The sequence below is a fragment of the Misgurnus anguillicaudatus genome, chromosome 17, assembly GCF_027580225.2.
Source record: "Misgurnus anguillicaudatus chromosome 17, ASM2758022v2, whole genome shotgun sequence".
Classification (NCBI taxonomy): domain Eukaryota; kingdom Metazoa; phylum Chordata; class Actinopteri; order Cypriniformes; family Cobitidae; genus Misgurnus; species Misgurnus anguillicaudatus.
The window spans coordinates 17,437,081-17,459,293 of record NC_073353.2 but is presented as its reverse complement, the minus strand read 5'-3'; the positions used below and the strand labels follow the sequence as shown (position 1 = coordinate 17,459,293).

Sequence of the window (22,213 nt, the reverse complement as noted above, 5' to 3'; positions counted from 1 at the left end):
CATCACAGTATTTTCACGTTTCATGGAGTTAGCATAAGAATATCTTACTTTTATTTAGGTACTTTTCCCTGGTGAACACAAAGGAAGATATTTTGAGTAATGTTTGTAACCAATTCCATATTATTCTTTATCCTACAATGGATGTGAATGGGGCTCGTGATCGGTTTGGTAACATTCCCCAAAATATCTACCTTCGTGTTCATCAGTACAAAGAAATTTATACAGGTTTGTAACAACATGAGAATGAGAAAATATTGACAGAATTTAAATTTTTTGGGTGAACTATCCCTTTAAATAAATATTTTCCATAAAAATGTGATATGTGTTTTATAAAAGCAAACTCTAATCTAATTGGCTGGATTAATTTTATCAACATGCACAGAATTTTACTGTACTACTACTGGAAATCATCAAAGTAGAGTGTTGCTGCAAAAGCTCTTTGAACCAAACCAGATTTGCTGGTGCCAAACAGGTCTTTGAAAACACATGAATGTAGCAGAAAGTAAACAAGTCTGCACACTGCAGCGCTATTATATAAATATTTTTTAATGCCAGTATGCATTTAAGATAAACTTGCCTCTATACAGTATGCATACATAAGTGTTCCTGAAGCTGATGTCATAGCATTATATTGGCAGTGCGAAAGGTCAATGGTTTGAAAACACATATTGATAAAATGTATAGCTTGAAAGTACTGTAAGTTACTTTAAATGAAATGCATAAATATAAAATAAATCAATAAACCATAATTGTTGCAAATCATGTCAGTCAAACATTGTCATCCAAATTCATCACCAGTGAAGATGCACAATGGACAAGCCATCATGCCAACAGTCAATAGTCTGGCTATGCAGGTATAATGTGACACTTGATCTCACCTTTGTTCAAGGTAAATGCATTCAGTTGACACAAATGTTTATACACACCTGCACACACACACACAGCTGTTGACTGTTGACACTCCAGCAAGCTCATAAAATCGGCGTTTCACTGATGTCTAACAAGCCGCTCACTTCCCTCAATCCTTCGCACCTGGTCAACATGAGACATTATTCTGTACGGACTCGCCACGGCCAGTGCGGTTCTTCCAACAGCAGCTGTGCTGTGTGGGTGATTTATAGCAGTGTGATTCAGAGTGATTACACTGACAGTGCAGCAGCAAACACAACAAACCGTTCCCTTCCAGAGATCTACACCTCCGGGGCTAAATAATCACACAGTCCATCACGGGCCAGACCCTCCTCATTCTGCCGGCCCCCCATCTTTCGTTTGGTCTCACCTGCAGCCTGTGGCATTGCCCCATTCTTCACAGCATTTGTGAATAGATCAAGAGACCAGCGAGACTCTCAGGTCTGACCTGTTCCCTTTTCACGCTCACACACATATTGACTTGTAAGAGCTGAAGGGTTATTTAGATCAATACATGCAAAATATTCATTTAAAGGATTACCGGTAGTTCACCCCGAATGAAAATTTTGTCATTAATTACTCATCATTATGTCTGGAAGGCTTTAAGCAATGCACGTGATCCTGCCTGTGAAATCCAGTCTCAATTTAAAATTTAAAACTAGGAGCATCAACTTTTGATTTTGCCTTATTTAGTCACTATTAAACATGTCAAGGTTACACTGTAAAAAATATTTTGCTGCCTTAATTTTTTTTGTTGAATTAACTCGGATTTACAAGTAATTTCAACTTAAAAAAACAGCATCAAGCAAAACATTCTGGGAAACAAAATCTGAAGCAAAAAACAGAAAATTGTGATTTCTGGTTACCAGAATGCTTTGCATGAGGCTGTTATTATATATTTTTATTCTGTAAAGATAAAGACTTGTTAATATTTTAAATTATTTAACTTTGAACAAACTCTTGCCAGTAAATAACATACATTTTAATCTACGGTAAATTACCGGCAACCTAGCTGCAATAACATTGTTATTTCTACAGAATTTTTTTTACAGTGTATCTTGAATAGAGATGAGTTGTTAACTACTGGTGAGTTGTTATAACTTATAACATTAAGTTGACTATATTTCATTAGTTGTGACAACTCATCTCTGTTGACATGACTTGTAAATCTGAGTTGATTTAACAAAAAATGTTAAGGCAGCAAAGTATTTTGTACAGTGTATATTTTCACAGAATATTCTTTACATTAGGAAGAATTGTTTTATGTAGAAACAGTAAATAACAAATAATTACTTTTTTACAGATTGAGCCCTATTCGGATGGTTATTGTTTCTACACTTATATGCATATAAAACTTTAGTAGTATTCTCATGGGATTAGTATTATGTGTAGCCCACGTGTGATTTAGAAATTGCACCCTACATCTCAGTTTTGTGTCGCCGGTTGCACAGAATAAGCAAAGCCAGTGATTTTACTTAAATTAACTGACTTGTCTCCCGGACATGATGTTGAGGCTTCACGTAACACCATGTCCTATACACACAATGCTGCGACATGCAGTAAAAGGTACCTTTTCCATGTTAATGTCAATCAGCCGCGTCCAGCATCAGTGGATTCTATTTTAGAAAGGTTCTGCAATGTTGCACATGACAGCTATTATAGAGATCTCATTTAATGACAGTTTTGCACATTCTGAATATTAATCATCAAACAAGGATGAAAAGAGACTGCTTACTGTATACATTTAAAAGCAGAAATATATAACACTGCAGTGCAGTATTTAAAAAAAAAAAGGACATACACTCTTAAAAAAAATGGTTCTATATCGAACCAGAAATGGTTCTATCACCCGCTTCATATATGGAACCCCCAAATGGTTCAATATAGAACCACTTTAATGGGTTAATTAAAAAGAACCCCAAATGGTTCTTTGAATCAAAGTTAGATGGTTCTATTTAGAACCATTAAAGGTTCTTTATTATTATTATGAGTAATTTATTATTGATAAGAAATTATAACAAATCAAGAAAATTATAAAAGTTTATTATTTATTAATTTTATTATACAGAAATATAAATCTATAAAAATTACTTAAAATCACATCTCTTTATTCTGTATTAGACAGCAAAACTTTAGTTTACATTTAAAATGTCTCATTACATTCAACCATTTAGTTATTTAATTATTTCCATTAAGCATTTGCACTTTTTAATAAACATACATACGTTTATACATAAATTATATATATATATATATATATATATATATATATATATATATATATATATATATATATATATATATATATAAATTGCATCTCTGTATTAAACAGCTAAACTCTTAATTACACTATACATTAAAAATTTTGTTCAAGTTATTTCCCTTACGCATAGATACTGTACAGTATATGCAGTACTAATTTTTAGTAACTTACATGTGTCTGAAATGATGAAAAGAAATCACGGCAACACTTTACAACAAGGTTCATTAGTTAACACTAGCCAGCTACATTAGTCAACATGAACTAATGAACTGCACTTATACAGCCTTTATTAATCTTTGTTAATGTTAATTTCAACAATTTCTTATACTTTATTAAAATCTTGTTAATATTAGTTAATGCACTCTGAACTAACATGAACAAGCAATTAAAGCTTAAATTTGAATTAACTAACATTAACAAAGATGAATAAATACTGCAACAAATGTATTGCTCATGGTTTGTTCAAGTTAGTCAATACATTAACCAATGTTAACTAATGAACCCCACTGCAAAGCGCCACCGAAATCACAATGCATTTAAAGACAATTCATGAACAATCTATTAAATAGAATGACAATTTACACAAGTTGATTGTACATTTGTTTTGTACAGGTATTAAAACTTAAGCATATATTTTATAAATTAAAGTCACTGTGTGCTTAATGGCAAAAGGGTATTGAACATTGAGGAGAGAAAAAATGCAAACAGTTGTCACGGAGTGACTATGCGGGGCGGAACCAAAAGGAGAGTGAAGAGGTTCCGCCCGGACCGGTTTGTACAGACACCGGCACTTCCGGGTTCCCCGGGAATCCCCGCACTCGCTGAAACAAGGCACAGCTGTGTGAGTGACGTGGCGAGCGATGGTTGGGCGAGCCACGCCATGGAGGAGGATATAAAGAGAGAAGGTAGAAGTTACTGGAAGTAAACTTCCGCCTTGGGCAGCACAACGAAGACCAGCCTCCGAAGAGTCCGCAGGCTCTGCTGATCCGGCGACCGCTAGGTAGCGGGCGGAAAGAGTGCGGGGCTGGTCCGGGCGAAAGGACGGCGTGGTTGTGTATAGGAAGTTACTTGTCAGAGTGAAGTTTGATCGCGTTGGATATACGCTGCAGATGCCGGCTGGGTTGTTAGTCGTTCGGGTGCTGAAATACGTAGTTCTGCTACGGCTGGGAGCTGTGGAGGAAGAAGAAACACTGTTCAACAGTCAAGTAAGAACCTCTTGAAACGGAAATACACAAAGCTTTCTTGAAGTGTTGTGCTGTGTCCTTGTCGTCCGTACTCACCTTAGGAGGGTCTTGGACCTTTGTGGATGCCATCAGGGGCCGCCGCGACGGTGTGTGCCCAACCCAGCCAGATACGCTCTGTAGCGGTGTTCGAGGTGGAGTCACGTGGAAACCCCTCCAACGTCCCTGGCCCCGTAATACTCCCCCTGAGGGCGAGAAGCGAGATTTTTAGATTCCCTTTCCCATTCCCCACTTTAGTTTTAAATAATTTAAATAAAGTTTCTATTTTTATATTTTACTTATCTCTGGTTTGTCTGGTCATTGGGGTGCTTTGGGACCTCCTCAAGGTGGAACTAGGAGGAGCGTGATCCGCGACAGGGGCGGTCCGCTTCTCCGACCTGTGACACAGTCATTCCACCGCCTGTGATGTCAATGTCTTCCACATATTAAGTTCACATTGTCCATTATACAGTTGATACTTTCAGATTTGAGAAGATCAGGAGAGCCGTTGAACACTATGGTTGGTGTGGGACCTTTGGGTTCCTGTAAAACAAACATTTCACCTTTTAAGTGCTTTTTACCAAGAAGCCATCAAATAGACTTAAAATTATCCCATAATAACACAAATAAAGTATGACAACTAGGCAAGTGACACTCACGAACCAACAAGACTCATAATAATTGATGTGTAGCTGTATGCTATTTAAGGGTAAACAGAGTAATATTTTTATATTTGCATTGAATGTTACTTTAAATAAAGTGCCTCAAATGCTAACTAAATTACAGAAGACTTACACTATTTACACAGTAAAGGAAGCTGTGATTTTCTTGAAATAATGCTTGCAATAACATAAGTGCAGCATTCCTCACCAGACCTACAAAGATACAAATTATTGTACATTAGGTACAGATATCAATTTACTCAAAAAAGAAAACTCATTCACTCACTCGTTATTTCAAACATTCACAGCTTTCTTTCTTCAGCAGAACACTAACACAAAAAAGATTTTGAAGAATGTCTGTAACCGAACAACTCAATTTAATGGACACAAAACCAATGCAGGTCAATGGGCACCATTGTTGTTCGATTACCATACTTTTTCAAAATATCTTCTGTTGTGTTCTGCTGAAGAAAGTGACGATAATTTTAATTTGTGGGTAAACTTTAACTCTTTCTCAGCCAGCGTCTCTTAATTAACAAGTTTACTCTTCAATGGCAAGGAAAAAGTTTATACTAACATTATTTTCATATTTTCATTTATGCAATTTATAGGTGCTAGAACCTTTACATTGACTATGCAAATAAGGCTACTTTACACTGGACAAAGAACAAGCACCTTCTGTGGTTTCCTCTTAAATGAGATTGGCGTAGAGATGTTTTTACTTCCTTCTTTTGCACTCCTGATGATGTTTGGGGCCATTTTATTTAGAGATGTTTCCATGTTCTTCACCAAGTCTGTTCCAAACCTCATTGTCATTCCATGCAGCATCTTAAAACACAAAATCTTACTTTCAGACAAACAAGTTCCTTAAAGTCTACATCAACTTGAGGTTGCAATTGATGTATTTTTCAAAACACAATGTTCAATAAAAAAATTAGTGTGAAATATACAGAATTTAAATTAAGTCCTCAAACACTTTACAGTCTTTAATGCTAAATTCTAAATGAAATACATACAGTAAGAATTATCATTAAAGCTACAAAACACAGATTTCTTTAATTTTGCTCTTTGATGAACATTAGTGACAGTCAGGTTTACGAGGTCTTTTAAGCACCTTACCTTTTTGCATCAATGGGGTTTATATTTTAAAGCCAGTGACGTGTCTGACCATTTTTTAACCATGGTTATCTGTGGGGGAGAGAAAAAAAGCATAAATTACACTTCACAAACCAAATACACATAAAAACCTGAAAACTTTGATTTTTAAAACATTTGAATGTTAAATGTAAGTGTCTTAACAGCTACCATCACATTAATTATTTGTGTGCATCACAGAAAACATATCTAGACTTGTTGCGGATACGAACGCTGCACTGCAATCGTGCATTTATAATACAGACCGGCGGAATGTTCTCAACTGTGGCCAGCAGTTTCCACTTTCCTTCCGAGTTTAGCTCCAACCCTGATAAAACACTCGTGAACAAGCGAAAAATACTCACGGAATATGTGTAAAACTGCGACAAACATTTACATACTGTATAATTTCCCTTCCACCATCTTCCACCCGGTTCCTTTGACCACGCGCTTCATTGAAATTACTGTCTCGAATTTCGTCTCCTTACAACACAGCTGTCTTATTGTGATTGGCAATTTAATTTAAAATGACAAAGAAATAAAGCAGGACTGTAACGTAATTCATTAAAACCCGGAACAAAATGTATTTAACAGAGCTTTTATAACTGACGGTTGACGAAGCCCGCCAGTGCTTCAACGTTACCAGCAGTATTTTTTAACTGAGGTAAATATTATAAATGTAGCTTCTAGGATCATTATTTAGCACAACACCTACTCTTACAAAATAAATATTAACTAATTATACTAAATGTTTCAGTAATATTGTTTCAAAAATGTAAAGTTTACTTACCTCAGGGACAGGGTACAAACAAGCAGAAATGCCGGTCCGGAGTCCGAACTCCTCACCTCAGTTTGAAAAAAAACTGTCACGTCACGAGGCTCATCTTCGGGTGCAACGCATATATACGCCACCAGAGGGCACTTTTGCGATTATTTGTTTTTAATGCCCCTTCATGTTAAATTAAACAAACATTGACATTATAGAATGTACAAAATAAAGAAAACACCTGATAATTCACCAGAAACGCAAACTGCACTGTAAGTTTCATGCTAATGTACAAACTTGCATAAAAAAGCTCACAGGAAATAAATCATACACTAAATATTAATAGCCTATTTGTTGACTCTCTTTTTTTGACCACAGCCAATTGACACAAAAAGGTTTGTGAATGAGTTGTGTAGGTTTGTAAATGAGTTGTGTAGGTCTGCAATTATTGTGTAATCTTTAGTTTACACTTCAGTCAGAAAACGTGAATTATAGAACCATTTTAATAAAAATGGTTCTTTGCCTTCCAAGGGTTCTATATGGAACCCTTTTTTTGGTAAAAGGTTCTATTGGCCAAGTATAGAACCCAACGGTTCTATATAGAACCTCAAGGAACCTTTTTTTTTTAGAGTGTAGCCTTGAAAAAATGATATACAACCCCACCAAATCCTGGCCAAATTACAGAGATTCACACGGGATTAATATTATCCCAAGACCTCTGATTTGGGTGAAATATGGTAGGTCATTTGCAGGGGAATTTTTACTTAACAAATTACAGACATGCCCAATTCGCACACGATTAAGATCACAGACAACCTCCGTAATTATTACAAATTATTAGAGGTCACCAGGTAATACTAATCCCGTGTGAATAGGGCATTAGTTCTCATCATTTCAGTTATAAAGGTGTTGCATGCGAAGAAAGTGCAGAATAAATGTGTGACCATAAGCCTACAAAGTTTTTCAGTGGCCTAAAAGGATGTGCAGAATGACTTTTACATTGATGGCCTTTTATAAACTTTGATGTGAATTGTGGATTCGGCAATTAAAATACCACATGACCTTGGTGTTTGTCAAAAAACAGTAGGTAACATGGCTGGAAATTTTTACGCTGGTGGTAGGCAAAGAACACAGACATTCTCGATTCGGACGGCAATAAAATCACTGACAACCCTCTGTAAATGATGAAAATACTTTATGTCCCCACAAGAAATAATTACTGTCCGAATACGGCTTTAGTCACATACAGGTACCTGTACTGTATTTACTGTATAGAAGTATAACGTTTTTAGGCATTTTGGTTGGGATCTTATTGGTTGCAAGCTTGTTTAGCGAGACACACATGGCCTGGCCAGATATTTGCAAATTTGATAACGACAGGTTTTAAAAATTTTAGGCTAATAAATTTAGCAATTACAATTACATTGATGCTTTAGCAGATGCTTTTATCCAATGCGGCTTACAGTGCATTTAATATATACATTTTAACCCCTATAAACAAACCTATGAGCTGTTGTGCTACTAATGCAAATCTCTACATACATCTAAGCTACATACAGTAAACTTATACCACAGGGCTGTTGAATGCTTGATTCTGATTGGCTGAGAAATGTTCCATGGGTGTTGATTATTTTTCAATAACCGCACACCTAACCTTTAAAATAGTTTTAAAATAGGCACCGGAGCAATATTTTTGGTAACCGTGGTATAAGCGTAATAATTGACATTTTCTTATAATTCAATGGCCTCATAAGATTCAAATAAAGGACAGCATTTTACAATATCAATATGTAAATTATTGTGAAGCTTTAAATAAATTGTTACATGTTAGGTACTAAGTTATTCATGAACTCATTTCAGTGCAATATCCTGTCGCATTTAATATATTCAGTCTAGCGAGTGCTTAATTATTGAATTCGTATGTACGGCACCTCATGTGGTTAAACTCGTAGACCATCCATCCTTTACTGCTCTTAATTTTATCCAGGTGTCTGTTTGGGCTGATGAGAAATATCGATGACTGATGTTTAATTACTTAATAATTGACTGGAGTTCAGTCAGCTGTGGAGTAACACTGAGAGACGTTCTCATCCGCTGAACACAAACATCTCAGCCTCACCCAGCCAGATGGAGATAAAGGTAACACACCAGATGTAGAAGATGTAGGTGAGATACATGCAAAAGGTGTTCACGGTAACATCTATTTTACATCTAGCTTCAATGTAAATATACACTAGGCTCCTTCTTGACTGACAGCTTGCCTTTATAAGCTTGTAAAAGCTCAAGGTGTATGTATTAAAAAACAATATATCTGTTGGCTCTGAATCAAATGGAAAGTAATGAACTCCAAGTCTTTAAAATAGTTGCAGTTCAAATTTAAATAATTTTAATCCTGTTTTCTGAGATCTATCCATTACTAGAGAGATATGTTGGCAACAACCATCAAAACCATCTAAAGTGATTTGTCCTCAGTTGCACTTTACAGTGCACTTTCACAAAATTACATGTTGCCCATATGGGCATATTAACACTGTAATGAACCAATAATCTCATAAATGCACTTCTCCACAGCCATTTTGAAACGTGTATATTAGTTACCGCTGACCCATTCTTTTCAATATTCATAATCTTGCATGGGTCAAACACACACATGTACAATCTCATCAAATGATAAATCCAAATACGAATGCAAACACATGGGTGCTTTGTTTCACGATTGTTGTTTCAGTAAGCTATTCTAATCCAAAAGGCCGGACTGTTACTTGATGGATGAATATTAATGACTTTCTTTTGAAATGGAGAGTGATAGCAGATGTTGCATCAGACCCTCTTTGACATTCAGCCAAGCGATGGAGCTTCAGACTTATTCTTTCTCACATCTCTAAATATAAACTGCAGTTCAGCTGAAGAGCTACTGTTTAATTTCCCCAATCAGTGGAGATTTGGAGACATCATTACCCATAACAATTATGTCCGCATTTTCTTCAGATGTGTAAGGGATTGCATTGACATTTAAAGGCTGCATGCACAAAACTATGACAAGGCTCTCTCTAAGGCTGCATGTTTATACACCTGTAAAAGTGTCTTATCGCGTAATAAAAGTGATTTGGTCTCGGCTCTTTATCAATTCATTTTCAGTTATTGTGCTGAGCTTACAGTACAAATAAGCCTGTACACAAACACGCATTTATGTATTTATATGTTTCATAAACTTCAGTTTGTTTTTCTCTTTTGTCTATGCTGTTTGGTATTTTGTGTAAAGCTGCTTTAAAAAAGTGCTATAAGGGATTTGCAATGCGTTTCTGTATTTGTTTGTGTTGCGAGTATCTGCAGCGCATGCGTTGTCAACTGATGCAGATGTTTTCATGATTTGCTGTTATTTTGCAGTGCAGTGATCCCAGTTGGACACCATAGTTTTGTTTTTCCGTTTACAAATTATGTCATGTAAATAGGGAATCCACCAATGTGGCTTTTAAATGGAATAGGAGATGAGACTCTTATTGGTTTTTTACTCATTACGAATATAGGAACAACCCTGTGCAGTTGCGCCATGCTATTTTATTTTTTATTCATTTGCACTATATTCACTTTTTGGTGACATGTTAAAGTAGCTTTCTTCTCTGGCCAACTTTGTGGGGCGGCGCCCCAGTGCCCCCTATTGACCAGCCACCACTGATATAATATATTATATTGTATGTAATATGTATAAAATATAATCACAACATATAATAAAATCAAATATAAAATGCTTATTCTTTAAAATTGGTCAAATTAAATTTTTTGAGAAGTGCGCATCAGATGCCCATGCGGTGCTGTGCAAAGTCTTTCTTCGTAGGTCTGTTGCAGAAGTATAAATCAGGGTCAAGGGTCACCATTGCATATTAATCGATAGTTTTTTTGATAATTTGTGCAGTAGCCTTAATGTCTATTCCCACAAAGCTAACCGCAGCACCACATTGTAATGCTTTCACAAAAATCGTTACTACAGTACCCATACAACAACCTGGCCTGCCAAAACTGCACTCTGCTCCAGACAGCAGAGACACACTGACTCGCCACCGCATGCCCGACAGCCGCAGTCGATGCCACATTATTCCTCGGGTGTAATTGCATGACTTCTGTAGTGTAAATGACTCTTGACATGAGAGCGCTGGATGTCAAGGGCTATTGACTGAGGATGAGCTCTCACCTCACTCCAGCTATCGAAAACACCAGCGACGGAGCACTGAAGAAGAACGTAAAAACCAATGATGAGTAGCAGGGGAAGTAGAAAGACACAATAAAGACCAAGGACACAAGTCCTAGTAAGAAACACAAACCGTATGCTGAAGATAAGACCGTGCCTTTTTTCATTTACGCTGTCAGCTAGTTCGTTCAGTTGAACAAATAAAGCCCTTCAATTCTAAAGCCAATACTATTCAGAGGCTGTACAGTAAGCATTTAGTATCACTACTATTGTAGAGATTTTCAAGTACAGCGTGAATGAGAGAAAAGGCCGTAGCGAAATGTAAGTGGGCAGATTTCCATGACAGCAGCGAGATTAAGATGAAAATCGTCTGTCATGCTGAAACGTTCCTCTAAATACAATCTAAATCTCTGTCAGGCGGCGAGGAGTAGCTGTGACAACACTTTGGATTTAAGAGATCCTCCGATGACCCCAGAAACTGATGGGTTGCTTGAATTGAGACTTTAAAAGATAAAATAACATTGGCTTTTCTTGAAGGCCCACACTTTCCTTGCACTTCAAAACGGTCTGCGCTGTAAAGTCCCAAGACTGAATTCGCTAGGAATGAACTGTTAGACAAGTTGACTGGGTTGTTTTAGCACCCAATTCACTAAAGGAATTATGTAAATCAGGTAACCACACAACGTGCCCAAAAACTCAATTTGCACTGCGTAATACCTCATCTTGTGTTGCTTGCTTGTGAAGGATACAGCAGGCCACCGTGACCTGTCGTACTTTACTGAGACTTTAAAACATTGCTGCAATAATTCATCTTTTCAAAATGCACTCAAGTCTGGTATTTAAAGGATAATTCTGGTATTTAACACTTTGAGTCTCATTTTTGGTTTGTTTTGGATGAACTACAGTGATGGACACTGTAAAATTTTGACAATGGGTCGTGTCTTGACTTTTTGACTTGTTTAGAAGCGTCTCTTGACTGCTTCAGAATGGAAGTCAATGGCCATGCACAAACATTGTCATTAAAACAACACTTAACGTTCATTTTCAAAACTGTACTACTCACTGAGTGGTTCGTGGTGTTTGTTGATGATTGAACTTCAACACGCAAAAGATGCAAAATGTGAATCGCCCGTTACTTGGACTCGATGGACATTATCACAATTTCACCCACTTCTGACTCACAGCCTGTAAGTAGCCTATGTTTTTATAATTAAAACATTTGCTACTGACTATTCAAACCGTGATTCAAACACAAGTTTTGAGCAATGTAGAGTAGCGCTTGTTTGCAGTTTCTACAATCACAAATGCAGACATGGTTTAATGTTTAAGTATCCTTACCTTACCAATCTGTTACGTTCTGCTCAAGCCTCGCTGTTGGGAGCTGATCTTCCAAATATGGTAAAGAGCACCACATTTCCATCACTCGGTTAAGGTATTCGGCCAGCACAATGCACTGGATAGCTGGCCAATCAGAGCACACCACGCTTTTCAGAACCATATATATTTTTAAGAGCGCCTATTTCATTGCTAAAAACAATGTTATCTTGTGTATTTGGTATAATACAATGTGTTTGCGTGCTTTATAGTTAAAACACATTATTATCCACATACCGTACATTTTTGTAGCTCCAGATTTTTACTCTCTTCCTGAAACGCACTATTTTGAAAGCTCTTTGTCCCTGATTGGCCAGTTAATCTGTACGTTGTGATTGGCCTTGAATACCGCTGACGTCAGACAGAAATATGATGCACCTTACCATGTTTGAAAGATTTGCGTACAATGCAATGCTAACAGGAGTTAACGTACGGACTGTGAGTCCAAGCAGGAGGAATTATGATAATGTCGGTCTTCTCTACATCACCAATCCCAGGAAGTAAACTGTTTCCTACAATCCGTGTGTTTGTTGTAGTTCAAGAAAAGAGATTTACACTGAAAACGATAACTTGCGTCATCGTTTACTTTGGAGTTTGTACCTTTTGCATATCGTTAACATGTACTAATACACACTTACACACCAAAAGAAATTTAAAATTTTGAATCGGCCCATTGGTCAGTCCCTCCAGAAAAACGCGATTATGCGATCGCATGATTCAACGCATAATCAGCCAAAGTCTGCGGGGGGCGCATTTTTTCAAATACGCCACACTTGCGCAGCATAAATTGCAGATTTTTGTGCGCAAAATATGTGGGGCTTGCATGATTTCATAATCCTGTATTTTTGTTGCAAAAATCACATATATCTTAGCAGAAAGTTAAAAAATGTTTCATTTACCCAACACAAGTGCATCCATGTCCACAGCTGCCATGGGAACGTTATGAAGTGATGTGATTATGTGACGTGAACATCATTGAAAAGCTGCAAACAGTTTTTGCAAGTTCCCGCAGTTTGCAAGATCCCACAGTTTTTGCATTAAATTGCATAAATTTAAACGAATAAAACTGCATAAATATCCCGCATATTCCATTGCATTTTTTAGAAAAACGTGCCACAAGATCAAGAATTTTTGCCCGCAACAATCACAAAAAAACTGTGTTTTTCTGGAAGGACTGATTGGTGCTCTTTAAAATATTATAATAATATTTAACATACATGAAATCAACTTAGTATAAACGCTCTGTGGGCATAGCACATTAAACAGATTTCATTATGCTAAAAACTATGTTCAAAAACCAGTTCTCCCCTTCATTTTTATCTCTGTTCGAAAAATACAAACTCGCACACAATACTGCACTGAATGCAGAACTGATAGATTTCTCCAGGTGAACATACACGATGATAAATATGATGATTGCACTATTGATGGTGCTTCCTACAACAATAGCATAAGATCATCTTTCCTTGACTCGCTCTATCTCACTGCCTGTTTCTCATGGGGAAAAACAGAACCATCAGCCGCTGCTGGTGCCAGCTGTTATCTCCAAAACCATTAGAAGAGACAGTGACTCTACTGGAGCTCTTCAGTGGTTGGGGACGAAGATGAATGGAGTTCTTCACAGTTTCCATGCATCAGATGGGACGCTCACCCTCATCTTGCTCGAAATAAGATATGTGGCACCACAATAGCACCAGGAGACAATACAGCACAGTCCATAAAATAAGGAGAGAGGTGTCGAGGACACATCAGAAGGAAAAGGAAAGGGAAATATTATTTATAAGAAGAACAAAAATATATATTCACTTTATACACACGTCTTTGAAACCAGGTTAAAATCTCATAATCTAATTAGTTAGATTTCAATCGTTAATGTCAATCTTTGACGTGGCCTATTTACTGTACTATTCTTTACATTATGTATATATAATAAAGTAAAATTACTTTATATAGGTTATATGTATTATACAGGAATATGAAAATTGTCAGATATATGCAGCACATACAGCATAAGAACCACCATGCCCTATTTCCAACTGAAATTACACTTTGAAGCCTTTACGTTGGACTCTTTAAGTCACGTGACAAGAGCACTGCTTCGGGAAACCGAGGTATTTATAGATCTGCACATTTCAGAGCAGCTTATATGATATATGAATTCGAAAGACGCACGTTAAACTGAAGCCCGCTGTGAAGCGAACGAGCCTCGGCTTTGTGAAGTCAGCTCCTGATACATGACAAAAGCTGAGACAAGACATTCAGGAAGATACTCTATAATTTGGGACAGATGGTGCCTCGGCAGCACCAGCTGCATGCTGGGAGAAATATGCTGCGTTTTGGATAGTGAAGGGATATGTAGCATATAAGTAACACACACAAGCCAAACATTTTTATTTACAGCAAACTCTCGTCAGCGCAGATTCAACTCATGAAAAGATGCAGAGCACGATGAAATCTTTTATCACTTTGTTTGGAAACTTAAGATAGACATGCAGCGGGAGGCGGGGTCACATTATTCATGACATAGCTCATACTGCATATAAATGTCAATGTTAGTGTGGGACCCTAAACTGTGGTGTGGGAAAATATCAGCTTTTGTAAAGGTGGATGGAGGTGAAGACACAAAAATATGATAAAAAAATATTTTGTAGCTATTGAAATAGCCGATAGAGGATGCCTTTTGAAATGGAAAGCAAGATAACGTGTGATCCAGAGCAATGAGAATACTGACAGCGTAATTCACACTTGTCAGCAGTAATGGAGCCACGTATGATGGCAATTTAAGGTCATTAAAGTGATATAAAGGAATTGCTACCGTTCCCTCATTCTGTCTTAGGGAATAAAATGCAAAGGGAGGAATAATTTACACCGCTGTTTACGTCCCCTGTTTACCTGCTGTTCAGGTGCTTGTACATCCGGTGCAATTGGACATCCGGTGCCAATTTGATCATTTGCATTTTCATGCAAGCAAAAAAGTCTATGGCTCAATTTTGCACAATTATTAATTGGTTGCTGGTTCCTAACAATTTCTCGTGAATTTCTAGTTTTATGCCATTGACAGCCCGTAATTAACTCCACAAAGCACACTGTGGTTGGCACAAACCATGTTTGTCTTTGTTGCACATGAACTTGTATTTATTGAAGTTTGGGTTGTGCTTTTAATTTTTGCATAGAATTGTTTATGGTTTTCGAGGAGTGATTGACATGACCCTGCTAAGTCGAAATTATATATGTCAAGCTTATATTTTCATGCAATGTTCTTTACATTATGTAGAATGATTTAATGTAGAAAACAGTAAATCAGACACAAAAACTCACTTAAGCTGGGTTTTCACATATTAGGTCACATATTAGAAAACCAACTGGACAAACATAAGAAAACTATGGGTTTTAATTAAGTCCCTGAATGTTTTCCGAATGTTGTCTAATCAGTGTTTAACACATGAAGAGTTTGGTTCCAAAACGCAATAAATCCATTTTGACAAATTTCGGTTAAAACCCGTTTTCTATACCAAGAAAATGACAAGATGAAAACCACAATTTTTTGTTACAAACTTTCACAAAGCATCTTTAAGTTATAAAAACATAAAATATTCAAATCCATAATTTGATTTTCAAAGATTTATTATAAAAAATGATTTATTTTTTCTACAAAGTTTTTTTTTCAAAATGCTATAAATCTATTGAATCAATATATAAATGTGCATTCATCTTTGCCATGTTATATTCATTTAGTTGACTAGTGGTATCCACTGATTAAAACATATTAGTAACACTGTCATTGCTGCGGTTATACTTGGGACGTCGTTGCTTTTTTGACCGCGATCAGCTGTAAAATGTTTGGTCCTGCTCGATTTACGTTGGCTTCGCGTAAAATAAAAATTTTTATACGATCCCCTGGGGCCAATGTGTTAGCACGAGAGAGCTTGATGCTGTCGGGGGAACAAGCAACCGGCATTTTCCGTCTCTCGAGTGCTTCTCACGTAAATTATTAGATGTTGATGGCTTACGTTTCTTTCTCGTCACAGAAAACATTCACAGGTTTAGCAATGCAATTAAAGTATTATTTTGTATTTGTTTGTTAGTTTGTTGATCACGAAGTACAAGATGAGGACAACTAGGATTTCGTGTACTCAACGTGGCGCCATTGTTTGTTTAAAATGTGTGGAATGGTGCGCTGTGATTTGTGGAGCGGATTTATTGCGTTCTGTAGAAAAGGAGGAGTGGCGTTTGTCGCGTTTTGGGAAAAAAGGGAGAAAAGATGACAGAATAACACGGCGAATATTGTATTTTGCGTAAATTAAGAGTTTACATTTAAATACTGACCTTATATAATACTGATTATGGCAGTAACTCTTTTTCTTTAAATGGTGTTTATTGCGTTTTGGAACCAAACTCTTCACATATTATTCTCATTTAGTAAACTAAAATCACAAAATGAATTCAAGTATTACATTTTTTTTTATAGATAGACATTAAAGATCTGCAAAGAAATCTCACAAGAGAAGATTTGGAGAGGCATTTCTTCTATAGAATAGGAAAAATTAACAAAATTCTGATGTCATGTCACACATCAGCTAACAGGCACGACGGAGGGTTGGATTGCAAATAGAGCAGTAGTTTAATATTCAGAGTAACAAGATATTTCTTCAGTTATAGTTTCACACCCAAGAGTTTCACCAAGCTCCAGTCTGCCTGTGATCACAGTTTCTAAATGCAATGTGCATGTAGAAGTATACAGTATGTGTAAACCATGCAAACAAAATCCCCATGTGCAGCAGCTGTAATTGGGTGCTAATGAGGTTGTTTTACAGGACAAGCCTCCCATGACTTAAAACTGGGAGATTGAGAAAAAGAAGCAATGTGAGGAAACACGACTTCAACAGATCTTCAGCAAAAACAGGTGTGAAGTTTTTCATGGCATACCATATGAGTTACTTACAACATATTTTATTCCCAAATATTATGTCTTTTATTATAAAGGTTTATCATTGTTACATTTAAATTTCCAAAAAAGCAAATACAAGTGTTTTTCAGTTGTGGACTGTACTGTGGTGCTCTACTCTGTGTTGGTATTGTAAGGTACAGTACACTGCCTCCGCTTATAAATTTTCATTTTAACACAATAAACAAAGAACTAATGGACTGTGTCCGGTTTCGTGTTCTATTTCTTTAAGAACATGGACAGTTTTTATTATTTTTTTATGTTTTTAATAAAATTACTGACCCCGTTGTTTCAGTGAGACACGACTGTAGTAGTCAGCTGATTTAAACTTTAACTTAAATTTGAAAATGTCTTAAAATATCACTTATACCTGTATTAAAGATGAAAGTTCACCTAAACAGGACCAAAGAAAATGTTGTCGCGTTAACCAATCAGGAGCTTGCTCTAGTAGTGACGTGATTACAGGAAGCGAGCGAAGTGGCGGAAGCCCCTCCCATGACGCGAATTTCCACGTCAATGTCTCGATGACTAGAATTTCATGCGCAGCTTTCACGTGCGAATGAAGCGAGTGAACTCAAAATGTTCAAGCGGCAAACTAGACGCGGTAGATGCGAATTTGACGCCTCAAACGTGGCTGGTGTGAACCCACGGTTATGCTGCATTCAGACCAGCCATGGTGGAGGCGTCAAGTGATTTCAATGTTAAGTCAATGTGAAGACGTGTTGACACGTGTCTGGAGGTCTCGCGATGCGAATTTGGCATTTAGCACGCGTGGTAGACGCGATTCCGCCTCATTCATGAGTCTAGTTTGTGCAAATGACGCGAATTGAGAGTTGCCACAGAAAACGTGCGAGTTGAAAAATTTGTGGAAAAACATGCCGCGTTAACCAATCAGGAGCTTGCTCTAGCAGAAGCTCCTCCCATGACGCGAATTTCCACGTGAATGTCTCGATGACTAGAATTTCACGCGCGAATGAGGCAAGTAAACTCAAAACGTTCAAGGCAAACTAGACACGGTAAACGCAAATTTGACCCACGGAACCCACGGTTAGGCCATCACCATCAGACTTGTTGTTTTAGAAGTTTTAATGTCCATCCATATTTATTTTTCAATCTATTTTATTAAAATACAAACAGAAAATACAGAAAATATGTACAAAAAATTACATTTTCAGGACTAAATGTCTTCTTTTGGCATCGTCAGTGTTTAGTGTGACCTCTCTTGGCACTAAATACATCTTGAGTGTTTTTTAAGCAGAATGAAGTAAAAAGACTAATTTCTTTAAAATTAGAAATAAGGATTTAATTTTATTTAGGTTTAAGAGAATCTGCGGTTTCCTGCGATTGCTCAAGTGGAAAGGGAGTTTACCTTAAAGCTCACGTAACACACGCTGTTTCTGCATTTCTGATATTAATCTGGAGTACCTATGGAGTAGTATGACATCCTTTATATCTCTGAAGAGTCTTTAGTTTAATCAGATTTATAAAAGAAAGATTAGCTTTACCGAATCTTTCCGATAACGTACGAAAAAATGAAGAAGGAGGAGTTATAACACGGGAGGAGCGAGTACGAGTCATACAACACTATACAACACTGTTTTAACTTATGATTCACTAAATGTTCGTGTCATTTATACACGCGCCTATTTCCAACATAAGACAGAAGTCTTACTTACCACGTGTAACTCGTCATGACCCGGTTCTGAAAATCCACCGCATCAAACACACACGCAAAACTCCGCTGCTAATCCGGATAATAAACTATATCCATTGTTTCCATAAGGCTGGATGTCTTCTCCTTACATCCAAAAACACACTTCTTGTTGTGCCATTGTTGACTTTTGAAATTAAACAAAGCTGAGTGGCGTGATAAGCTGTTAGCAAGCTCTAGCGTCTCCCCACTGACTGACGGCTGGGCGGGGTTTTCCGGGGGAAGTTTTCCGGCGGAAGCCCATATAAAGAAGTGATACGTATCGAAAACCCCTGAAACGTCAGTTAGAACCGTAATCGAAAAAAACTAGCCGAAACTTGTACGAACCCTGGCGAAGTGCATTCGGCACAGAAATACTCTGAAACACGCCCAACTGCATTTTTGACACTTTGCCTACGTTTAGCATGAGGAAACAACTCTATAACTGTGTTAATAAGTCAGAATGCTTGAAATACCATTAAACCCCCCCCTTTAAAAACTCGACACATCAGTTTACATTTTTAATACTACATACAGATTTCCTGTATTATTTGGATGTATTCTATTAAAGAGACTGAGAAATAATTATATATAATCATTATAACAATGCAAAAACAACAAATGTAATTCTGGCATGGTGGCCTAAGACTTTTGCACAGTACTGTATGTTATATATAGTGTACAATATATAGATTATTGACAGTTTGATAGACAGTAAACAGTCAAATTTATTCCCAGCATGTCTCTTTCAACAGTGCTCTCTCAGTCTGATGCATTTCCTGCAATATCTAAATGTTCTGTACACATGACCTTCTCATTTATGAAAACAAACTGATTCCCTTTGAAGAAGAGTTGCCCTGATCGAGAGTAAAGCATAAAGTCAATGGCGTCGGCCTGTTGGGCTCTGTTTATCATTACAGCTGTGTGCTCTTCGCAGATCATTGAAATGCAACCTCAGGAGGCTTTTATTTAGGTTCCCTGTTCATCCTTCTGAGAAGTGCATTCCCAGCAGAACACCGCGGAAGAGGCGAGAAACCGCATGTTTGCACAGACACTGTACACACAATCCGGCCCGTCTCCTGATATTTAAAATAAACATTTTTGCTTGCTCAAAATTTAGGAGTGACATTTACAAAAGCTGAATCAGTTGCCAGTGCCGCATAGTATACAGATCATTTTTGTCAGGTAACAAATGTTATTTATGTAGGGAAATTAACTAACCTAACTCAAATTTACTGGTTTTGTTCAAGGTCTAACATAACCAGGCAACATTAAAAACATTTAAAATTTTGGCTTTTAGGGGATTCTGCCAACAAACCGGTATTTTAAATGGCTTGAGGTTGGGTTTATGGGAATTTCAAGCGAAGTATTTGATGAACTTACAGTATAATACATGCCGAAAGCATTTGGTTAATATCATTATCTCACTTTTGACAGAGGTAGCGCTTAGTGACTTTTTCATCTGAGCATTTGTTTTTGTACAAAATTTTAGCTTGATGTGGAAATCAATACAGAATGTTTTGTATACATTTTTTGGAGTTATGTAACAATTAATAATTAACACAAATTAATACAAATTACAGTTACAGTGACCAACTGGACCCATTGATGTTGGCAATACACTGACAGAGAGTGATAACGTTATTGATAGACAACATCTATGCTCCTTAGACAAAAGTGCGCCCCTCCATTGACAGATCTATGTGACATGCATTGCAATAAATAGTGGAAGAAAATCACGTATTGCCCAGAAAGGCTCTGTCAGCCTTTTTACACTTTTTACTTTCAGGACAAATTCACAAGAATTGCTTGAAAATGTTATGTAAACTCTATTTCAGATGACTGCAGCATGGTTTTCTATCACATGCTTTGTAAAAGCAAAGCATTTCAGACCTAATTTATCAACCTTTTACATGTTTATAAAACATAATGCATTGAGATTTGTATAAAAATGAATGCCACAGAGCTACTGTATAATTGAACACGTTATCTATTTAAAACTACTACTGTTACAATCTGTAGAACAAGCACAACTGAAGTATTATGGCCTGCAGCTACATGCTTAACCCTCTGAGGTCTTTGGCTGATTTTGTATCCTTGAGCAGTTTTGACCTGCACTGACATTTGTGCTTTTTTCAATTGCTTAAAAACACAATGATGATAATGAATTATTCGCAGCAATGCCATAGACAAACCATTTTTTGATTTCTAAGAGAAGCTTGCTCCTTGAAGGACGGTCTGTGGCCTATATCTATGGGCCAAGATGTGCGGTTGAGGCGAAGACTAATTTGCTATTACCCGCATATACTACTAAATGAGGGAATTACTTTCAAGCAGGTTTAATGCATGTAGTAATCATTGTCACAGAACAAACTTTTACATATCCTATTATGATGCTCAAAGATGAGTTTTAAAGGTAGAGTTTACCCCAAAATTAAAATTCTGTCATTTACTCACCCTCATGATGAACATGAATATATTTTGATAAATGATGGTAAGCACACAGCTGATTGTAACCATTGACTTCCATAGTAGGAAAAACAAAAATGATGGAATTTAATGGGTACCGTCAACTGTGTGCTTACCATTATTTATCAAAATATCTTCATCATTTATCACAATACTTCCATAATATTTGTTTTCTTACTATGGAAGTCAATGATTACAAACATTTATCAAAATATACTTTTTTTGTGTACATCAGAAAACAGAAACGCATAGGTTTAGAACAACATGAGGGGGAGAAAATGATGACGGAATTTTCATTTTGGGTTGAACTATCCCTTTAAGTGATACAATTATTGACTACAGACAGACTTTAAGGGTCAGATGAGGTAAAAAATAGCTCCTAAATGTAGGAACTGCTCATTTTAACTTGTTAAAGCAAAAAAGCCTTTTATTTCACTGACTATTTAGTCTTTTCTCCTTATCAAAGGTATGGCCTTCCAGACAGACATCTCAAAACACAGTACAGTTTTAAAAGAATATTCCATTTTCTTAAAAGAAAAATCCAGATAATTTACTCACCACCATGTCATCCAAAATGTTGATGTCTTTCTTTGTT

General features: G+C 36.8%; 1 protein-coding gene and 1 long non-coding RNA gene across 9 annotated transcripts in view; both read right to left on the bottom strand.

The window, feature by feature from the left end:
- The window catches only part of thsd7ba (thrombospondin, type I, domain containing 7Ba), a 346,688-nt gene that overhangs the window by 151,625 nt on the left and 172,850 nt on the right, over positions 1 to 22,213 (bottom strand). The gene's annotated exons all lie outside the window — the stretch shown is intronic.
- LOC129421515 (uncharacterized) lies at positions 3,209 to 7,093 on the bottom strand. 6 transcript variants are annotated; one of them, XR_012358306.1, is made up of 7 exons: positions 6,979 to 7,085; positions 6,174 to 6,242; positions 5,730 to 5,882; positions 5,188 to 5,267; positions 4,872 to 4,935; positions 4,453 to 4,790; positions 3,209 to 4,342 (listed from the first exon to the last, which is right to left on the bottom strand). It is a non-coding gene; the product is annotated as an uncharacterized lncRNA (long non-coding RNA). The 6 variants fall into 6 exon arrangements; XR_012358309.1 differs by lacking the exon at positions 6,979 to 7,085 and adding exons at positions 6,455 to 6,516; positions 6,590 to 6,604 and having other exon boundaries at positions 4,453 to 4,935; XR_012358304.1 differs by having other exon boundaries at positions 4,453 to 4,935; positions 6,979 to 7,093.